General features: G+C 42.8%; 2 long non-coding RNA genes across 3 annotated transcripts in view; one reads left to right on the top strand and one right to left on the bottom strand.

Moving 5' to 3' along the window:
* Positions 1-1,312: 1,312 nt before the first annotated feature.
* Positions 1,313-18,372, bottom strand: LOC112658982 (uncharacterized). 2 transcript variants are annotated; one of them, XR_003136075.3, is made up of 7 exons: positions 18,220-18,372; positions 13,745-13,807; positions 7,350-7,487; positions 6,882-6,998; positions 5,909-6,179; positions 2,055-2,150; positions 1,313-1,644 (listed from the first exon to the last, which is right to left on the bottom strand). It is a non-coding gene; the product is annotated as an uncharacterized LOC112658982 (long non-coding RNA). The 2 variants fall into 2 exon arrangements; XR_003136074.3 differs by having other exon boundaries at positions 6,882-7,487.
* LOC112658983 (uncharacterized) overlaps positions 18,372-20,909 on the top strand; it is a 32,319-nt gene continuing 29,781 nt past the window's right edge. The window contains exon 1 of the long non-coding RNA XR_003136076.3: positions 18,372-19,018. This is a non-coding gene — a long non-coding RNA (uncharacterized LOC112658983). The remainder of the gene's footprint in view (positions 19,019-20,909) is intronic.

The raw sequence follows: 20,909 nt of genomic DNA, 5'->3' as shown, positions 1-20,909 counted from the left end.
TGAAAGTTTTTAATATTATTTATGTTTTTTGGAAAGGCATAAAACAGTAGTAGGAAGCGGGGGGGGGGGTGGTCGATAGGTTCCTTGCTTGAGTAATACCGATTGACATTTGGTTATTATTTTCAATGTATAAGATACTTCCATCTTTGAGGTTTTATATGTGTGTTTTATAGAAACTTCATTTAATAGATATTAAAAAATGGTAGGCCAAGAATCATGGAACTGATCCGAGGTCAGGTGACCCAGCTGGCAAGTGACAAAACCCGGAAGGATGCAGTCATCTTCCAGTTTCCTTACTTTTTGACACTAAATGTGATTTCTCAGATTTAATAGCAGCTTGGATTTCCGCTGCGATCCTCTGCATAAGTGATGTGGAAACTGAATGCGCGTCCGTTTGGAAAGCACATGCTCGCCACTTTGTACAAACAGTTGCGTCCCCTCCCAAGATGGAGTAAAGCACATGCTGTAAGGTCTGACGTCCGCTTCAGTCTTCCTTCCTGGTGGTATCATGCAAATCTTTTACGTAAAGACCACTTCCAGCGTGCAGTTATTTATGCATTTGAAATGCCATTGTAGCACAGAGAAGATGGGGTTTGCCAAAGATACTGATACGATCTAGAGGATTAATCCGATGTCCAAGGCAGTTTCTGTTGCATTTTCAGATTGCCGGAGGCCCACGCTGCCTTTCCAAAGCCTGTTTCTCTCCCGTGTGTATAGTAGCGGAGATCAGGAACAGGGTGCCAGGTAATTTAGAGAGTTAGCAAACCGTGAATTTTCAGCTCGAGCTACTCTAGGCAGTTGGCTCTATCCTCATGAAGCTTGAACCCATCCTACTAAAACAAACGTTTTAGGTTGTCAAATCCAAAGAAAAAATCTATTTTTAAAAATTTCCAACTGTTCCCAAGGGCTGGTAGGTTTCACCTTTTGTGTTTATGCAAGAATTTAGGGTCTTCCCCATGTGCTGTCCTGTCCCAGACAAAGGCACTCAAGGGGAAAAGGTGGCACAGCATAAACACAGCAGAGATCTGGAGGTGTCCTGGCTGAGAGAAAGAGAGACAGGGACCGGTGTCTGCACCTCAGTGCCTGTGCCTTTGTCGGGTAAAAAGTGTTTGCAAAAGCAAAGTTGAGGATGCCATTGTATATCACAAATAATAATAGTGGTGATAATAGTAATACTGTCTTCTCACCCAAGCCAACCTGTTTTATTATAGTTCATTAAACAGAACAAAATTGTGTACCTCTTCTGTAAATAAAGAACCATGATTTCATTGTCAATAAATTTATTAGAAAAATTCTGAGGACTTTTTTTTTTAAGTTTTTTTATTTATTTATTTGAGAGAGAATGAGAGAGAGAGAGAGAGAGAGAGAGGCAGAGACACAGGCAGAGGGAGAAGCAGGCTCCATGCAGGGAGCTCGATGTGGGACTTGATCCCAGGTCTCCAGGATCATGGCCCAGGCTGAAGGCAACACTAAACCGCTGAGCCACCTGGGCTGCCCAGGACTTTCTTTTTTTCATTAAAAAAGATGAACTGTAGAATTTCCTTCCTTTTTTGCAGGTGAAATGTTCAGAAACTCACAGGTGAACAATATTCTTATCAAAGGTAAAAAGGCAGCTACAGGACATGAAGAATCATGTCACACTGTCTGTAATTAATTGAAGATCACTTATTTCAGATTTCAAGGCACATTAGTAGTATGGTCTATTTTTAGCTTATAATTTTTTTTCTCAAATCACATCAGATTTACAGAAAGTTCTAAGAATAGTACCATGAACTCCCAGACACCTTATTCACTAATAATAATAGTGGAAATTGGAGCTACAATGATCACAGAATGAGCATTTTCATTGTTGTAGGCTCTTACATTAACATGATTTAACTCAGACCTTCATGATCATTCCTTTTCACAAATGGCTAGCTGGGCATCACTGAGAGCTGGGGACCATTATTCTGTGACTTTCAGCTAATTCCTTAACCATGTTTTTTTTTTTTTTTTCTCATTTCTCTTTTTTTTTAATTCAACAAAGAGAAAGATGGCATAGGACTGCTACTTACGTAAAGGCTGAGACATTTCTGTGTGTGTTGGCTTTCTGTCTTTCATTTTATGAGGGAGTGAAAATTTTCTCAATATTCCAAAGAATTTGCTAAATACTAAAAGAAAAAAGAAGACCTTTAGAGGAAATAAATTACAAAGTGGTCACCTCTATGAGATATAATTAATGAGCAAAGTTAGTCTAATTTTAGCATGGCCCAAAAAAGGAGGTGCTCATTATATTTTGCCCTTAAAGCATATGGTGGAGATAAAATTGAATCTACGAAGTGACGATTTAAAACTAGAGAAAGCAGAAAGAAGGGGGAAAAAGAAACAGAAGAGAAGCAATAAGTTAAAAAACAGTTATTAATACGACAGGTACTAACCTAACTGCATTAGTAAAACTTTAAATGTGATTGTTCTATACACACAAAATTTTTTAAAAGGGGGGATTGGCAAAATGGAGAAGAGAAAAAACTGAAAACGAAACAAAGCAAACACAAAAACCTCAACTGTATGTTTTCTATAAGAAACTCACTTTAAATGTAAAGACTCATAAAGGATAAAACAAAAGAGACAAACTTCCAGTTTCAGCTCTGACATGTAAACGGATCAGAAGTTGTCACTGTGGACTCCTAACAATCATAACAGAAATGTTGAAAAAGCTAACAACTGACTTTTCATGAACTTCAGAAAATTTGCAGGGCAAACCACCACTCTGAAATCTGGAGGGAGGCCAATCCAGGACATCACCTGTACCTGAAGTCCCTGAAGCCATAAACTGGTGGAAACATCAGAGTGACCTCTTTGGCCAATTCTGCAGGTGGAATGGGCCCTAGCGAGACAGGAACAGCTCCAGGGCCTGCAGACACCGTGGGGTTTCGCCTCCAGGAACTGCAGCGGGTTTCTACTCTAAGAACCCTCATGGCCCTACAGGGGTGGGGATGGGGGGAAGCAACCATTTTTAAGTAACTCCAGAGTTTTTCCTATGGTGAGTCCTTTTCAGCAGAAGAAAAGGCTGTTTGGAAGTCTTCTTCATCCCAGGGAGTGGAAACTCAGCCACCTGCAGTCCCCCTGGGATGCCTGTCGCACCAAAGGAAAATCTAAAAGCTGATAAACACATCCCAGCAACACAGGACCACTAAAAAAATGAAATTTAATCATAGGATTATAGAAAAACTCCCCTACACACAGACAGGGACTTTAAATTAGCTGTTATAAGAAGTCACACTCTAATGGAAAAAGTAGATACCACACAACAATATATAACATAGGCAAAGAGGTGAGAAGTAAGGAAACAAATCAAAAGAGAATGCTAGAAATTAAAAAAGAAAGAACAGATTACAACAGAAATCAAGAGTGCTTTTAATGAGCTTGCCAATAGGTTGGGTACTTAATTAGGAGGAAACCAGTGTGTTGGAAGATAGTTGAACAGAAACTACTCAAAGTGAAATACAAGGAGGAAAAAAAGAAAGAGAACATTGAAGAAATTTGGAGTAATTTCAAAAAGTAGAATACATTCATATCTGGACAAGTAGAAATAGAGAAGAGAGAGAGCACAGAGATATTGGCAGCAGTAATGGAAAAGAATATTTGAGGAATGCCTGGGTGGCTCAGTGGTTGAGCATCTGCCTTCAGCTCAGGGCGTGATCCCGGGGTCCTTGGATTGAGTCCTGCATTGGGCTCCCAGCAGGGAGCCTGCTTCTCCCTCTGCCTGTGTCTCTGCTTCTCTCTGTGTCTCTCATGAATAATACATAAAATCTTTAAAAAAAAAAAAGTATATTTGAAAATTATTAACTAATAATAATTTTCACTAAACCAAAGATCCAGGAAGCCTAGGAAACACTAAGCAAGGAGGTATCAAAACCAAAACAAGATCACTGGGTCACCTCATGTTCAAAACTCTGAAAAATATAGAAAATCAAAGACAGGCAATGAAATGCTATTCAGCCTTAAAAAAGGACATTTTGTCCTGTAAGAGAGCATGGAGAGACATTGAAAGCATTATGTTGAGTGAGAAACTTTGGTACAAAAAGACAAGGACTGAATGATTGCATGTGGACATGGTATTTACAGTGGTTGAATTCACAAAATCAAAGATGGAATGGTGTTTACGGAGGTGGGGGAATTTTTTTTTTTAAGATTTTATTTATTTATTCATGAGAGACACACAGAGAGAAGCAGAGACACAGGCAAAGGGAGAAGGAAGCTCCCTGTGGGGAGCTCGATGTGGGACTCGATCCTAGGACCCCGGGGTCACAACCTGAGCCGAGGGCAGATGCTCAACCACTGAGCCCACCAGGTACTCCACGGTGGGGAAATTGCTAATCAACAGGCATAAAGTTTCAGTTAAAACAAAAAGAGGTTTTAACAAGACCTAAATAGAGGTAGAACAAGATCTAAATAGATGCTTCACCATAGAAGACATGCAGATGGCAAACAGCCTTACAAGAAGACATTCTCTGTCATGTATTATTAGGCAATTGCACATTAAACCAACAAGATAATAACAGCACTTATTAGAGTGACTAAAATCCAAACCCTGACAACACTAAGTGCTGACAGGGATGGGGAGCAACAGGGACTATCGCTCACTGCCGGTGGGAACGCCGAATGGTGCAGCCACTTTGGAAGACTATCTGGTGGTTTCCTACAAAACTAAACATAGTCACTGCATAATTCTTTAGCACTTCTTGGTATTTATCCGATGGTTCTGAAAAGGTACGTCCACACCAATAAGCCGCTCATAAGCACTTTTTTCATGAACGCTGAAAACTGGAAATAACCAAGATGTCTTTTGATAGGTGATTGGATAAGCAAATTGGGACGTATCTATACATCAGGATATTATTCAGTGATAGAAAATAAATGAGCCCTGAAGGCACAGAGAGAGAGGGCCCTGAAATGCATATTGCTGAGTGAACGAGGCCTGTCTGGGAAAGCTATATGGTGTACGGTACCAAATACATGAAAAAAATACAAACATGGCAAAATGGTCAGTGCTGCCAGCTGTGTGATGGAACGGGAAGGTGAAGGTGAAGCAAGGGGATTTGGGGCACAATCAAACAATAGTGTGTAACAATGCAGCGGTAGATGCATGGCATTTTGCATTTATCAAACTCATAGAACTTCACAGCACAGAAAGGGAGTCTTAACATATGCAAATTAAGAAAAATCTTTTAGGAGGTTGGGGAACTCCAGGAATGAATACCAACTACGACAAAATAACATAATTGTAATACAGATGCGTGAATCAACCTCACTGAGGGATGACGGTGAGTGGTGCTGGCACAGGTCACCTTGGATGAGCGGAGTCTTTAGTAAGAAAATAAAAGGAAATGCATAGCACAACTGCCCGACCGCACTCTGATGAGTGCACCGTGGTGTGCCAGGGATCAAGAAAGGACAACTTCTAAAAACAAAGAAAACCTGAACAAACTCTGGGCTTCTGTTAATCATAAAATAATATAATAGATAAGATGAGCCTGGTGTTTCTTGTAGTGGCAGAAAGTGAGAAAGTGAAAAACAAAAGCAACCCAAAGTAAAGAAAACACTGTCGGCAAAATCTCGAGAGACCACAGGAGGCGACTGGTCCCAGGGGCTGAAGCTGAAAGGACAAGATGCACAAAGTGGATGATGTAGCACCGGGTTAGATCGCAAAACACACAATAGACACCCATGTGCCCATATCGATAGGAATAAGTCATGGAATAAAGACACGGCACAGGCCGCACAGATGCCCTGATCGGCTGCAGGTGGCCCGCTCTCCAGGAGGTGGGATGTGGCTCCCCCTTCTGGGTCGCAGACTGCCCTCCCGCGGGCCCAGGGCCTGAAAGGGCTGGAAAGGCCCGACCGCAGGGGAGCTACCAGCCCTGACCTGGCCAGGGGAGACCCGGTGAGCCCATGGACCGTGAGGGCGGTGTCGGCCAGAGATGCTATGTGAGGAACATGGCAGTTGGCTTTGGTTCCCTTGGTCCGAAGCACCCGACCTCGGTCTCAGGAGGAGGAAACGTGCGACGGATCCCAGCAGGGGTGTGTTCTGTATTGCATCTTAGTTCTTCTCGGTGTTTGCAAGGTCGCAGCCAACGGGAGCCTCAGGAGACGTGGCAACTGAATGTCGTGTAGGCATCCTGGGTGGGCTCCTGGAACTGAAAGAGGATGTGAGGTAAGCACCAGGGAACTCGGAACAGAATATGGGCCCCAGTTGGTAGTATAACGTTCAATGTTGTCGCTTTATTGGCGACAGGTGTGCTATGCTCCTGTAAGGTGTTACTAACATCCTACACCGGGAAAATGGGGATGCGTTACAGGGTGATTCGTGCTATCATTGCAATTTTTCTGTACAACTAAAGCAATTCTAAAAGGAAAAGTTTATTTAAAATCTACTATTTCAGGGGGCGCCTGGGTTGGTTAAGCATCTGCCTTCGGCTCAGGTCATGATCCTGGGGCATCGGGTTCCCTGCTTCATGGGAGGTCTGCTTCTCCCCCTCCCTCTGCTACTCCCTTTGCTTGTGTGCTCTCTCTCTCTCTCTCCCTCTATATCAAATAAATAAATAAAATCTTTTAAAATATCTACATTTTCAAAAAAAAATAGGGCAGTGGACGGCAAATAAAAAAATTAAAAGTGAATAATTTAATAACTTTTCAAAGCAGTGCCAAGTTCCACACAAAAGCCCAGAAAAGGAGAGCCTGTGTACACGCAGGTCAATGCTATTGCGAGATAAAGAGGATTAGTCCCTTTGCTGAGCCTCCAAGGCCTAATTGGAGAAAGAACTATCATGCCGCTGCCTCCCTGACGCCAATGTTTCGCTTCTGATGAGCAGAAACCCCGGGACGACAAACTCACGTACCTCTGGCCACCAGCGTAAATGGGATGATGTTGCAGACATTTCTCCATCTCTCAACTAATTCGGTTAACTGGTCGTAATGCAATCAGAAATCAGTTGATTGAGACAGACAGTGGAGTTCTTGCCGGGGTTGTGGGAAGACGCGGAGGGAAACGCAGGTGGATTTAAGGTGGAGTGGCCTCCCGGTCAGTTCCAGGGAAGCTGGATTCCCACTTCCTCCCGTCCTGTTCCTGATCCGTCTCTTCCACCTGTAGGCTTACCTGCCCGGCTCCCAGCCCCCCTCGCCCTCGCAGCCGTCCTGGCCCCGCAGGCACCTGCTCCTATTAAACCACACTTGCCATGTCAGGTTGAAGCCCACACCCCTCGAAGCCTCTCTCACGCCAACCTCCCATCCCAGAAGCTCACCCAAATAGCCCTCGCTGGCCCGATCTGCCCTCTGCCTGGCGAGTACTTACTGTGTTACCTACTCACCATTTCGGTGCTTTGTTTAATTTTATTTTCTAATTACCCCAACTCCATCTCTCATTTCATTGCAGTCGCTTAGATTTACTAGATTCCTGCACAGCGCCGTGCGCGTACGTGACATTCAACTCGCTCCATCGACGGGGACTGACAAAAAGAAGGCCGACGTTTTCAGATTACATCGTTTCGTCCTCTGATGTGCAAAACCTGGTCAAAGTTCTAGAAACTCCTGACTCAACCTCAAATTTATGAAACTGGCCTCTCACCAGGTCATCCTCAGTAAGTTTGGTGGAGACTTTTGCGGGCTGAGGTCACTAGTCAGAAGTAATTAAGTCCAGAAACCTGGATACCGTTTGTTGGCCCAGTGGCTGCACGCTGTTGGCGTCAAGGGCTAAGTGTGGGGGGGCCCAGGCACCCACCCCCGACTCATCGCAGCGGCCTTGCCCCTCCTGACAGCCCCAACCGTGCCCCACCGCAGGCCCCTTCCTGGAAGCGACCCCACTGCATGGACGCAGGATGTTCTGAGCCGTAGGTGACAAATACTTGACATTATGCCCCCTTGTTAGACTAACTTCCTCTCTTAATGACTACGCTTATTTATTTTTCTTCACATCCTGCTTGCTCATTACTCATTTTCAATTATGAGTCAGATTTCTTCTGGAGTTTAATTACTCTTCTGGTTGAAGATGATAAATTAATTTGCTTATTAACTCTGTAACACCTTTTAAGTTCAGTGAATTAGGTGCCATTTACTATTTTATTTTCTGTGGTGGAGGGCCGGTGTTTGACATGGATTACAGCAAGCAGCAAGACAGAGGAATGTTGTAGATAAAAACTGCAGAAAGTTGCCTGGGTGGCTTCAGTCCCCAATAAAGATATTCCGGCCTGGTGTTGGCAGAGGCTGGGCTAATTCCGACGTACCTCTCCCAAGCCACTGAATTATTACAATGAGGCCGTATCTTTTCTGATTATTTTCCAGATTATTAGCTATTTCCTTGGGGAAAATATGTTGTGTATGTAAAACAGTTATGGATAAAGCCCAAGTTTCATAACGTGCCAGACGTGACATAAGTTTGGTCATGTGATGTAGCTCGTGCCTCCTCCCTTGCAGCTATTTCTGTCCTCCAAGCCATGCCAGTTCTCACTCTACGTATTTAAATGATCTCAGGGAAGATGGCAATGTGAATGGCCGGCATTCTTTAAGATTCAGGCTTTTTTCAAGAGCAGTTTTAGTATTGTAGAAAAATTGGCTCAAAGTATAGACAATAGTCATATTACCCTTCATACAGTTTCTCCCAGTACTATCATCTTTCATTGGTGTGACTCCTTTGTTCCATTTGCTGAACCAATACTGGCCCATTATTATAAAAGTAAACAGTTGACAAGGCGCCTGGGTGGCTGGCTCGGTCAGTTAAGCATCTGTCTTCGGCTCAGGTCATGATCCTGGGGTCCTGGGATCAAGTCCTGCATTGGGATCCCTGCTCAGTGGGAGAGTCTGCTTCTCTCTCTGCCTCCACCCCTCCCCCTACTCATATGCACTTTCTCTCTCTCTCTCTGAAATAAGGAAATAAATAAATAAATAAATAAATAAATAAATAAATAAATAATAAATAAATAAACAAAAGCTTTAAAAAGAAATGTAAATAGTTGACCAAGAAGCACAAACAATGCAATGGAGAAAAGATGGTCTTTTCCACAAATGGGGCAACTTTCCACATAGAACAACTGTGTGTCACCATGCAAAAAAAAAAAAAAAAAGGAATGTAGACACACCACACCACAATTAACTCAAAAAGGTTCACAAAACTGAGTGCAAAACACGAAAGCATAACATTCATTAGGGATAGCATAGGAGGAAATCTAGAGAATGTTGGGTAAAATGGTGCCTTTTTTAGATACAACACCAAAGACACAATAGACGAAAGGATTATTAAAGTGAACTTTACTAAAATTAAAAACTTCTCTCAAGAGACATTAAGAGAAGCAAAAGACAAACTACTGACTGAGAGAAAATCTTTAGAAGAATATAACTGACAATGAACTCTTACTCAAAATATACAAGGAGTTCTTAAAACCAAATAATAAGAGAACAAATAAGCCAGTTAAATTACAGGCAAAAGGTCTCAACAGAAACCTCACCAAAGAAGATGGACAAATAGAAAATAAAGATCATCCACAATCTACGTCATAAGGGAAATGCCATCTAAAACGACAACGAGCTCGCGCTACCCTACTATTAGAATGCCCCAAATCCAGAACACTAACAACATCAAATGCTGACCATGATGTGGGGTAACAGAGACTTTATTCATTGCTGATGGGAATGCAAAATGGTGCACCCACTTTGGAGGACAGTTGTCAATTTTTCACAACAGTCTTAAGTAGAGTTTTCTTATGGAACTCTAGCAATCATGATATAAACCAGCAATCATGCTCCTTAACCCACACCCAAGGAAGTTGAAAACTTATGTTCACACAAAAACCCACACATGGATGTCTGTAGAAGCTTGACTCATAATCACCAAAACTTCGGGGTGTCTGGATGGCTCAGTCGGGTAAGTGTCCAACTCTTGATTTAAGCTCAGCTCTTGGTCTCCGAGTCGTGAGTTCAAATCTCACATTGGGGTACATGCTGAGCCATATAGCCTACTTAAAAAAAATAAAATTAATAATCTCCAAAAATTAGAAGAGCCAAGATGTCCTTCAGGGAGTGATGGATAAATAAGCTGTGGTCCACTCAGACAATGGAATATTATTAAGAGCTAAAAAGAAATGAGCTTATTATAAAGCCATGGAGAAACGTGGGGAAAATTTAAATGCATGTCACTAAGTGAAACAGATCAATCTGATAATGATTTTAATATGAGTTCAGATGAAAGTTATTTAAGGTATATTATATCATCATCTATGACAGTATATGATGTTATTTGCATGTGTTTGAGATTATATATAACACATGAGTATTTTTCTCCTCCATTTTATTACATAATCCCCCCCCTCCCATTTGTACTGGTCATTTGAGAAGAAATGATGGACTTTCAGCATGAAAGCTTTGGAAGGTTTTGTTCAGACAGGTCTAAGAAGAAAATACTCATTTTCGGGAGCCCTTAGTAAATCCAAACAGAGTTTTTAAAATTTTGTTTTAGGGGATTACATTGTAGGTGATAATTTGATAATATCTAGGGATAGATGATCATTATACACACACAGAAGAACTGAGTATGTCCAGCTGGCTTCAGATGTGTCTTTGCAGTCATCACTGGGGTTTGGCAATTACTTGTAAGACAGAACATTGTTGTGTGGTCCTTATTTCACCTCGTTAATGTTTACTTATTTGTTCTTTCCTCCTTTTTTCCTACCTTCCTTCCTTTGTTTATTTTTGGAGTCAATTAATATTTATTTGCTATCTTTGGGTTGGAACCATGGGGAGTCTTCAGCTTGCATAAATAGCTTTCTAGGCACATAAATCTCACTTGATAAAAAGCTGGATATGGTGGTTACTAAAGCACCGTCCAGTCTCCGTACCCATAATATTAAGCCAACATGGGAATATCAATGTGCTTATTAATTTCTTTCTGTGTTTCTGGCTCCGTGCTAAGCAGTTAAGGTTGGAGGGGTGAAAAGGGTAAATACTTATTTCGGGTAACCTTATAATGCAAACATATTGGAAACGTGCCTGGTATGGATAACATGATTTTTTCCAGGTGGAAGCTGTTCAGGGATGGCCCCAGCAAGCGTTTCATAGGTATGGATTGAGTTTTTAGGAAATTATGAAATCTTACCTGTGACATCTTCCTTCATTCTAGAACACCTTAATCTTGAGTACTTTAATAAGGATTTTAATAACCCATTTTATATGTCTCTTCCTTCTACCTCCATCTTTGGGGTGTATACATAGTGTAGAAATCCATTATAATTGCAATTAGTGATTTCTTTTCCAATATGCTTATGTACCCACTGGGAGTACTTGAAAATGCTTATATTATTGAATTATTTTCCTGGAATATTATTTCTTTAAATTTTATTGACACATCCCAAAGTCTCAGAGTCTACCGATACTTTATACTTCACACCGATAGTACTTAGGTAAAATTATAAACCTCAAAGGTGTGATTTGAGGAATCTATGAAATCCGCATTGAAACCACAGACTAGCACTGATGAATGCACTTTAGAAAAAAACACTTACTTCCTCTACCTACATCTTGGGATTCCAGCAAATTACCGTCTGTAATGAACTGCAGGTACTTTTTGATGAGCACAGGGATGAGCATTTGGCTGTTTATCATTTTTCCTCTACCAATGTGACATCTCTGCTGATTACTTATATTATGGCTAATTTGCAGCTTATCATCAGTCCTGGTTTCTTAATAAACGTCTCATTAAGTGACGGGAGCTGTCACTTTGCCTCCGTGTTCCCACTTCCCAGTATAACTTGCAAACATTTTGGAAAAAAAAAAAAAAGAAGACTGCTGGACATCACACGTGCCATTTGCAATCATGTTCTAATGCTTCAGAGGGGGCATGTTAAGTAAATGCCCTTCACAACTCATTACTGCAGACTGGACAAGCATAATTAGTCACCATATTGTTGCTTTGTTTTCACAGTTCGGACTTTGAGTATGTGACTGAACTGGGCAAATCAAGAGTGTGAGCGGACAAGTCTAAACTGGAGGAATGGTCTAGCTGAACCTGGTGATGCTCATGATTTATATGCTGGATGAACACCCTAAGTCCAGCAAAGGATAGACATGCGCACAACGTGTGACCACGGAGGTCAACTCTCAAACAGAGCTGGAGAACTTCCAGGGAGAACCACTTCGGGGTCTTTACGAATAAGGAGCAAGAAGAAAGAACTGCGTCCTCTGTATGGAAGAAAAGGATTGGTTGGTAAGGCTCTTCCTCTTGGTCATCAACGGGCACGGGAAAGCTGGCATTCATTTGCAGAATTGGGTTTTTGCTGACTTTGCGGCAAAGTTGTGACGTCATCACCAATCTATGTAATAACTTCTATGACAGGCTTTCTTTTTTTTTTTTTTTAATTTATGATAGTCACACACAGAGAGAGAGAGAGAGGCAGAGACACAGGCAGAGGGAGAAGCAGGCTCCATGCACCGGGAGCCCAACGTGGGATTCGATCCCGGGTCTCCAGGATCGCGCCCTGGGCCAAAGGCAGGCACCAAACCGCTGCGCCACCCAGGGATCCCTATGATAGGCTTTCTGGGAAGCAAGTGAAATACAGTAATAAGAACGATTTTAATGCATTTTAACGTTTTCCTTCAGAACTACAAAAGCTCAGTGGGTCAGAGCTGGGTCGTCGTCCTCATATGGAAAAGAGAGGAGAAGCCGCTTTGGTCCCTGTGTTAAAGGGGGCAGAGACACCTCTTTTCCATGAGCAATCAGGTTGGAAATAGCCATTTGGCTACATTTTTTGGGGAGATGTTCTTTGACCTGCAGATGATATTTAACACGTGATTCAGTTGTTTTGAAGGTAGCTTATCCCACAGGGAGCGCCCTCTCTCTAAAGTCTTTTTATTTGAGCATAAAATACATAAGGGCAAATGAACATATTGTAAGTAGGTAACTTGATAGATACTCATAAGAGGAACATGCCAGCATCACCACACCCCAGACAGAGGGACTGAGCATGCCAGTGTTCTAGAAGAAAGCATCGTGTTTCCATACAATTACCAGCTCTGCCAAAAATTGCCAGCCTCCCAATTTCTAACCTCGTACATTATTATGTTTGCTTCAACCATTTTATGAATGGAAGCGTACAGCATTCCATTTTTAATGTTTAACTTTTTTCAGTATTTTTTTAGATTGATATGAGATTTTGAGATTACATTATTTTTTTATTTATTTTTTGTTGTTGTTGTTCTCAATACTGTCCTGTACTCCACTCTGGTGTGAATATAGCACGGCTCATTTATCCATTCTACCAATGGTCACTTAGGTAGTCTCTAGTTTTGGGCTGTTGTGTGTAGCCAGGTCATAAGCGTTCCTACGCACGTCTTTGGTTGGCTGGGATATCGGGCATGTAAATGAAGCTCTATTAGTGACCATCCTTTTCAGACTGGTTAATCCAAATCGCACTCCCTCCAGCACTGCACTGGGGTTCCCCGTGCCCCCCACTCTCCTTAGCACTTCATTCTACTTTACCCTTTCCCGTGTGTGTACAGAGCTACCTGATCATGGTTATAATTTACATTTCTCTGGTGATTGATGTTGACTACCTTTTCATATATTTATAGGCCACTTTAATATTCTTTTTATGAACTGTATATTCAAGTGATTATCCATTTTTTCCATTGGCTTGTCTTTATGTATTCTGCATATAAGGCATTTGTTAAATTGTATAACCTTTTCACGATGACGAAAATATGCAAATACTTTGGCACTTACCTCGGGTTTTCATTGATGATTGCCCACAGCCTGGTCATTTCAGGCACTTAAGACTCTGTCTTTCTATATAGAGAACACGAGACCAATTAAGGGAGCTCAGAGTTTTAAAATTTAGACATTTCCATTGTCTTGGACAAAGTATTATACCCAGGTTTCTCCCAAACTATTAAGAATAGAATTAATATACATGGTATGTACATGTAAACCATTCTGTTTAAATCATTTTGAGTGTGTATACGATTTAAAGCTTTATATTAATATTTTGATATTACTAATCTACAGTTTCAAGATTTCAACCACATTATTTAAAATTCAAATTTTCTATACGGTTATCATATCTCATTGCTTTTTAAAAAAATATAAAGACATCTTGCAAAACTCTTACTTAGCATTGTTTGGAATTACTAATACCCTGTGATTTGATTAGAGACACTAGGATCGAATATTAATTTCTTTTAAATTTTTACTTTTCTTGAAAAATATGTCTTTTTATGACAATATTTGATATCCAGTGGTATAAAATTAATACACTTTAAAAAAATAATGGCCGTATTCCATCTTGTAACAGTATAAATCAACAGTCACAAAAATAACATGACTTTGTGTGATGGCTTACTATATTTCATGTAAAACAAAAACATAGTGATTTCAGGAAGCATAAAGAGGAATTAGAGAGGTGGATTACAGCATCCTACACTGTTGGGTCATTTACTTCTTACCATAAGTTTTACCCTAACTGTCTCAGACAGACTATGTTATTTATTATGGATATTAGGAAACTTATAATCAGAGAAGTGATAGAGCTACTGCTGATGGATAATGCTTCTGGCTGGACTGTGTCCTCCCAAAATTTAGGGGTTGAAGTTCCAACTCCCAGTGCAATTATATTGAGAGAGAGAGTTCTTTAGAAGGTAATTAGAGTTAAGTGCATTCAGAGGGTGGGGAGGACTCTGTAATCCTCCCAGTGATCTGGGAGGACTGATGGGCTTTGAAGAAGAGGAAAAGACACCTGAGACCTCTCTCCACCTGTGTGAAGACACAGTGAGAAGGTGGCATCTGTAAACCGGGAGGAGAACCCCCCGCCCCGGAACCCAGCCATGCTGGCCCCTGGTCTCAGACTCCCAGGTTCCTGAGCTGTGAGGGAATCAACGTCTCTGGTTCAAGCTCCTGTTCTGCAGGAGTTAATTACGGCAGCTGAAGCTAAGCCATACAGGTAAGAATCTTTGTGTCCGGCCCCAAATCTCTTTGAAGTACATTTATTCCTTGTCTGAAATTGCATGGAATCTACAGATCAATTTTAAAATATCTAACATACATTAATTTTCTATTTTTTCTGTCCCTAAGCATTGATCTACTTTTCCAATGAGTACTTTCCAACAACTTTTGATAATAACGAGTATATTTATCTGTGTCTTCTGCATATTTGTGTTTTTAGACTCTTTGTATTTCTGTTGCTATAGTAAATGGTAAATGTTACGGTATCTTAATTTTTGTTTATCAATGTTATTAGAGAAGTTTTATGAATTTTGAATATTGAACTTCTATGTAAGAATGATACAATTATTTCTGGAAATAAATCCATAACGTCTTTGGGTTTTTTGTCAATAAAATTGTATCTTCCTTTTCCAATCTTTGTGTATTTTGAGTCTCACTTTAACTGGAGTAGATAACATTTCAACAAATAAAGAGTAAACTGGGTGCAGGTGAACCACCTCGTCATACTCGGAGGGTTTGGCTGCATGGAGAAGCGTGAGCCACCCTGAGGAGAGGGACCAAACTTCCACTGACCACCGATTCTTCAAGGTCGTTTCCATTCTTCTGTCACCAACTTGACAAACGTCTTGGACAGCATTTTGAGACAGTGTAAGAATGCGTACGGCCCTTAAATGCTCTGGGAGAGGACTGCGTTTAACACACATCCAAGTGAGTTTCTGTTACTCTATCACGGGAGCATTCATCCTCAGGGAGCGTGCCCTTCTGTGAGGATGACGGCTCACTTTCACAAAATGGTAGAGGGCTGAGGGCGGACAGGCTCTTAAGACAGATAAGCAGAAACATTGCAAAGTTTTTCCCACAGTTCCCCCAAGTTCCTTAAGCTTTGCTGGGTGAGTATCTGACCATACTCAGGTGGATTTTATTTTTTTTAATTTTATTTATTCATTCATGACAGACACGGATAGAGAAAGAGGCAGAGACACAGGCAGAGGGAGAAGCAGGCTCCATGCAGGGAGCCTGACGTAGGACTCGATCCCGGATCTCCAGGATCACGCCCTGGGCTGAAGGTGGTGCTAAACCGCTGAGCCACCTGGGCTGCCCTCAGGTGGGTTTTTTTTTTTTTTCTTTTTATTTGTTTGTTGTTGTTGTTGGGTTTTTCTTTGTTATTATAATGTATTTACCTTTTTTCATCTCTGCTAAAGTGTGTTACTTTAAGAAATATAATACAAGACAGTTTTAGTGTCTCAGAATCTACTATGTATAAGTTTTCAGGCCATATATATTTTTGCAGAACCATCATAGTTTTAGAAAGAATAATGTGCATTGACAGTATTTCAGGTAAAGCATGGAATAGTAGCATCATGTGACCAAACACCTATTACGCCGGCAATGACATACATGAATATTACTGAAAGTAAGATTAAAGAAAAAGAGACTATAAATAGTCTTATGTCAGGTCAGGTTTAGTTTTGTCTCGAAAAATGTTTGGACTCCAACTTACAAAAAGTGAAAACCTTTAGAAGTATTTAGAATTTGGAAATGCAGAAAAAGTGGTTATTAACATCAGTGAATTTTTACATTTGTAGACCAGAGGATAACACTTCAGAAAGGTCTACTTCACCTTTTAAATTTCAGCTAAGGGCTTTCCAGCAGAAAATAACAGCTAGTTTTCTATCCATTACCCCAGCATACCGCTGTGGTCAAGCACCGAAGCAAATCTGAGATGTGGGATCTGTGACATGCGTTGGAAGCTGGTACGTTGTAATCTGAGAAGTCCCAGGCATTTTTCCTCGGAAAGTGTGAATTCAGCATTAATCACACTGGAATTGAAATTTGCAGAGCTAATTGCCCCAGGTCACACAGCCCAGTAAACAGGAGAGCCGTAAAATGCCTAGTTTATTCTCTGCTAGGGCACATACCTGTTTCCTACCACTGGACATTATATGAGCATAGGGTGCCACTGGCAGATAATCCTTCCTGGCATGTTAAGGGAAAAAAAAATCCCAAGTACCAGTTGATCAGAGAATACACTCTGCTGTTTCCAGGCAGTCAAAAACTCAGAAAAAAACAGAGATCTAAATCCTTAAGGTTAGACCCCTCTTTTCTTCACTCTGCATGTTCTTAGCTGTCTGACACCAATTGGTATTTAAATTTGTATTTGGGCGTTCACCAATATTCCACGGGCAATTATCAACTAGCATCGAAGCTCCATGAGGACTCAGATGTACTTTATATCTTTTACTCTATTCTCAAGACTGTCTAGCAGAGTCGTGTGAAAAATATGTCTGCATAGATTTGACTACCAGATGCCCCTGGATTCTGATGACTGAATGACCATCTTTGGGATTCAGAGAAAAGAAAAATCACTTCTGCTGTTAGACTACCAGCATACGGTCTCCACCCATTTAAAATAATTCCCAAGTCTGGAAATTTAAATGCTCCCACCCTTTTCTAGATTTGCTCCTTCTTGCTGAGTAAGAAGGCTCATCAGAGCCCTCAGATGTGATTTTTTCTCATTGATGCTCTCCTCCATCCTACCTGAGAAGGAACTGGTAGGCGCCGTGGGCCGGGCTCACAGCGTGCTCGCCGTGGACCTGCTGTTTCTGGGCCGGTGCAGGACAAAGCAGCAGCAGCCTGAGCAAGAAAGGGGCCGAGCACAACAGCGGGCTGGCCGGGAGCTGAGAACTAGAATAAATTACAGGTGGGCGCCTCCAAGCTTCCCCCGCAATTAACCGTGTGTGCACACCCTTGTCCGCGTGTTCAAAATCCGAGCTCTTTCTACAGGTCAACGCCAGAAATGCTGCAGTTAAGATCACTTGAAATCATATATTGAACTCTGTTTTTTTAAAGGGATGGTGTTGGAAGAGAAACAGTTCTGAGTTGAAATATGTCCCTAAAAAAAAGAGTCCTGACCCTCCGCACCTTAGAACCTGACCTTCCTTGGAAACGGGGTCTCTACAGAGATACCAAGTTAAAATGGGATCATGAGAGTGATCCTAATCCTATACACGGGGCATCCTGATAAAGACAGGAATGTGGACACGGAGGCAGAGACAAAGGGCAAGCAGTGTCTGAAGATGGGCTGCCTGACGGGAGCATCTCCAAGGTGAGGAAGACTAAGGATCACAACCACCAGCAGATGCCAGGAGACAGGTCTGGACCGGCCTCGGCTGGAGAGACCAACCCCAATGATGCCTTGACCTTGAGAGTCTAGCTTCCAAATGTGTGTGAGACAGTACAGTCCCATCCTTTCAACTCACCTTCTCTGTGGGACTTTGCGGCAGCAGCCCTAGCACGTTTCCCAGGGAGGGTCCCCGGGATGACTTCTCCACCCTGGGGTCTTTTCCTCTTCCCCTCTATTACCTCACAGTCCAAAAGGGCAGTCGGCTTCTAGCCTAAGGACCTGGATTCTGGAATCTTCATCATCAGAACCCAGCCGTGTGACCAGGAGACGCCAGCACCTTCTATGGGGCCCAGGGAGTAGCTGACCCCCAAGGACCAGCCAGTCTTCTGCCAACGTGAGGACTCTCTCCATCTCTAGTCTCTAACAGATCTTGCTGTAAAGAAGAACTAGGGCTGTGTGATGGGAAAATCACCAACCAGGTGTTGGGGCATGAGACCTACGGCCTGTCCCACAGACACACAGACAGGGGCTTAGCGTCACCCCTCCTCTGGGAAATGTAGATCCCAACGCGGAGAGATGTCACCGCCCACCTGCTGGGGGGATCAGCACCAAAACTACAAGGAAAGATGAGTGTTGGTGAGGCTGTGGAGATGGGACCTCGGTATGCAAGCGAAATGGCGCAGCAGCTCTGGAAACCAGTGGGGATGTTCCTCAAAAAGTTCAAACTAGAGCTACCCTATGATCCATCGATCCTGCCTCAGCATCTGGACCCAGAGGAATTGAAATCAGGACCTCGATGAGATATGTGCACTGCCCTGTTCACTGCAGCATCCCTCCCCGCAGCCGCAATGTGGAGAGATGAGCCGTCCACGCGCGCCGTGGCTATAGCAGAAAAGACCCGCTGCCATTTGCGACAACACGGCTGGGCCTCAAGGGTATGCACCGGGGGACATAAGTCAGATGGAGAAAGATGAAGCCTGTCTCACTGACATGCGGAATCTAAAAAAGCTGAATTCTTGGTCACGGAGTACAGGGGTGGCTGCTGGGGATTGGGGGCTGGGGAGATGGGGGATGTTGGTCACGGGGTACACACTTCTAGTTGTAAGGCGAGTGCACTCGGGGGAGGTCAGGTGCAGCACGCTGACAATAGCTACCTGGGCCACACTGCACACGTGACGTCTGCCAGGAGATAGACCCCAAGGACTGTCCGCACACGCACCCCAACAGTAGCCCTGTGGGGCCATGAACTCATCATGTCACGTGTGTATCAAGCAGCTCCTCATATCCCGAGAGGAAAGGCAATTTCTCTCTGTCAGTTAAACCTCAATAAGCCGAGAAGCCCAGGGGGCCACCGCCCCGCCAGCAGGCGGGCCTCCAGAAGCACGTCTCAGGCCTGTCCACACTGCAGTTGCCAGTTTCCTGGGGGCTTGAGCTGCTTCCTCCGCTCCTACAGACGCTCCCAGAGAGCCTGGCGCATCCCCGAGGGCGGCCTCTGGACAGGGCCCTACCTGGCCCAGCTGGCCTGCCTGACACCTGCCGCTCGCATTCAGACTCCGTTAGGATGCCGGGAGGGTTGCGTGGAGCCCTGAAAGCAGAAGGCTTTCTTTGAGGACATGAATGAGCCCCCAAAAGCAGATTTCCCAACCCCACAAGTACTCAGACCAATGGGCAAGCTCATTTTGTGCACTAGACGGCCTCCAGAGGCCCTTGGCTGCCCCCCCTCGTCCCCTTCGCGGTGCCTCTGACCACTAGCTGCAAAGGCACGAGGAAGCCTCTCGCAGTCTCAGGATGATGAGCTCACCGAGGATGGGAGGAAGGGATGAGTTCGGGATGCTGCAAGTTGCTAACCCCGGTGGCTGCACGCACTTTAGAAGGAGGAGGCAGGGGGATCCCTGGGTGGCTCAGTGGTTTGACGCCTGCCTTTGGTCCAGGACGTGGCCTGGAGTCCCGGGATCGAGTCCCATGTTGGGCTCCCGGCACGGAGCCTGCTTCTCCCTCCTCCTGTGTCTCTGCCTCTCTCTCTCTCTCTCTCTGTGTCTATCATAAATAAATAAATAAATAAATAAATAAATAAATAAATAAATAAATAAATCTTTAAGAAAAAAAATATATATAAACTTAAAAAAAAAAGAAAAAGAAGGAGCAAGCAGGCCCCACACCTCCGGGGGCCCGCTCTCACCTGGACAGGACTGCAGATGCACAGGGCAGCAGCAGCTCATGCATCCGATGTCACAAGCTCCCGAAATAAATGCAAGCTTACACTAAACTCCTTACAGTCTCCACAATGCGGGAGTCCTAAACTAGAACACATGAGTTACATGAGATAATAGATAATCATTATTACCCTGTAATCATGAGATAATAATGAAAAAAAAAATAATGATTTCCAGCATCCAACTGTTCTATGCGAAAGAAAAATTGCAGATTTCCCATTGTCCTGAAATGTTCTACGAGGATGTTTTTACGGATTGAATTTTCGTTGTACAGTATCATCGAGATTCTGTTACGTGTCAGTGTTGTTGATTTGAAACACAAGTGGATTTTGATATCATTTATTCCGGGCTGCACACTGTGTAATTATTCAAATGCTTCATTTTCATTTGGACTTTCCTATATTTGTTTTAAATGCTATTACTTGCTTCAGTGCTTTTTCATTTTGGTGAACACACTGATAAATATTTCTATCAATTGCAGATGTGGTTTTTGCATAAGTAACTAAAATGCTGGTACCGTGGTTTAATACAATATTAGACACCACAGCCCCCTCAGCAGCAATTAGAAAGTGTGCTGCTTTTTTTGTAATCATAAAGGCCTCACGGAATGGTG

Source organism: Canis lupus, chromosome 2 (assembly GCF_003254725.2).
Source record: "Canis lupus dingo isolate Sandy chromosome 2, ASM325472v2, whole genome shotgun sequence".
Lineage (NCBI taxonomy): Eukaryota > Metazoa > Chordata > Mammalia > Carnivora > Canidae > Canis > Canis lupus.
Note: the sequence above shows the minus strand (reverse complement) of the source record. Positions and strands in the feature narration are given on the sequence as shown.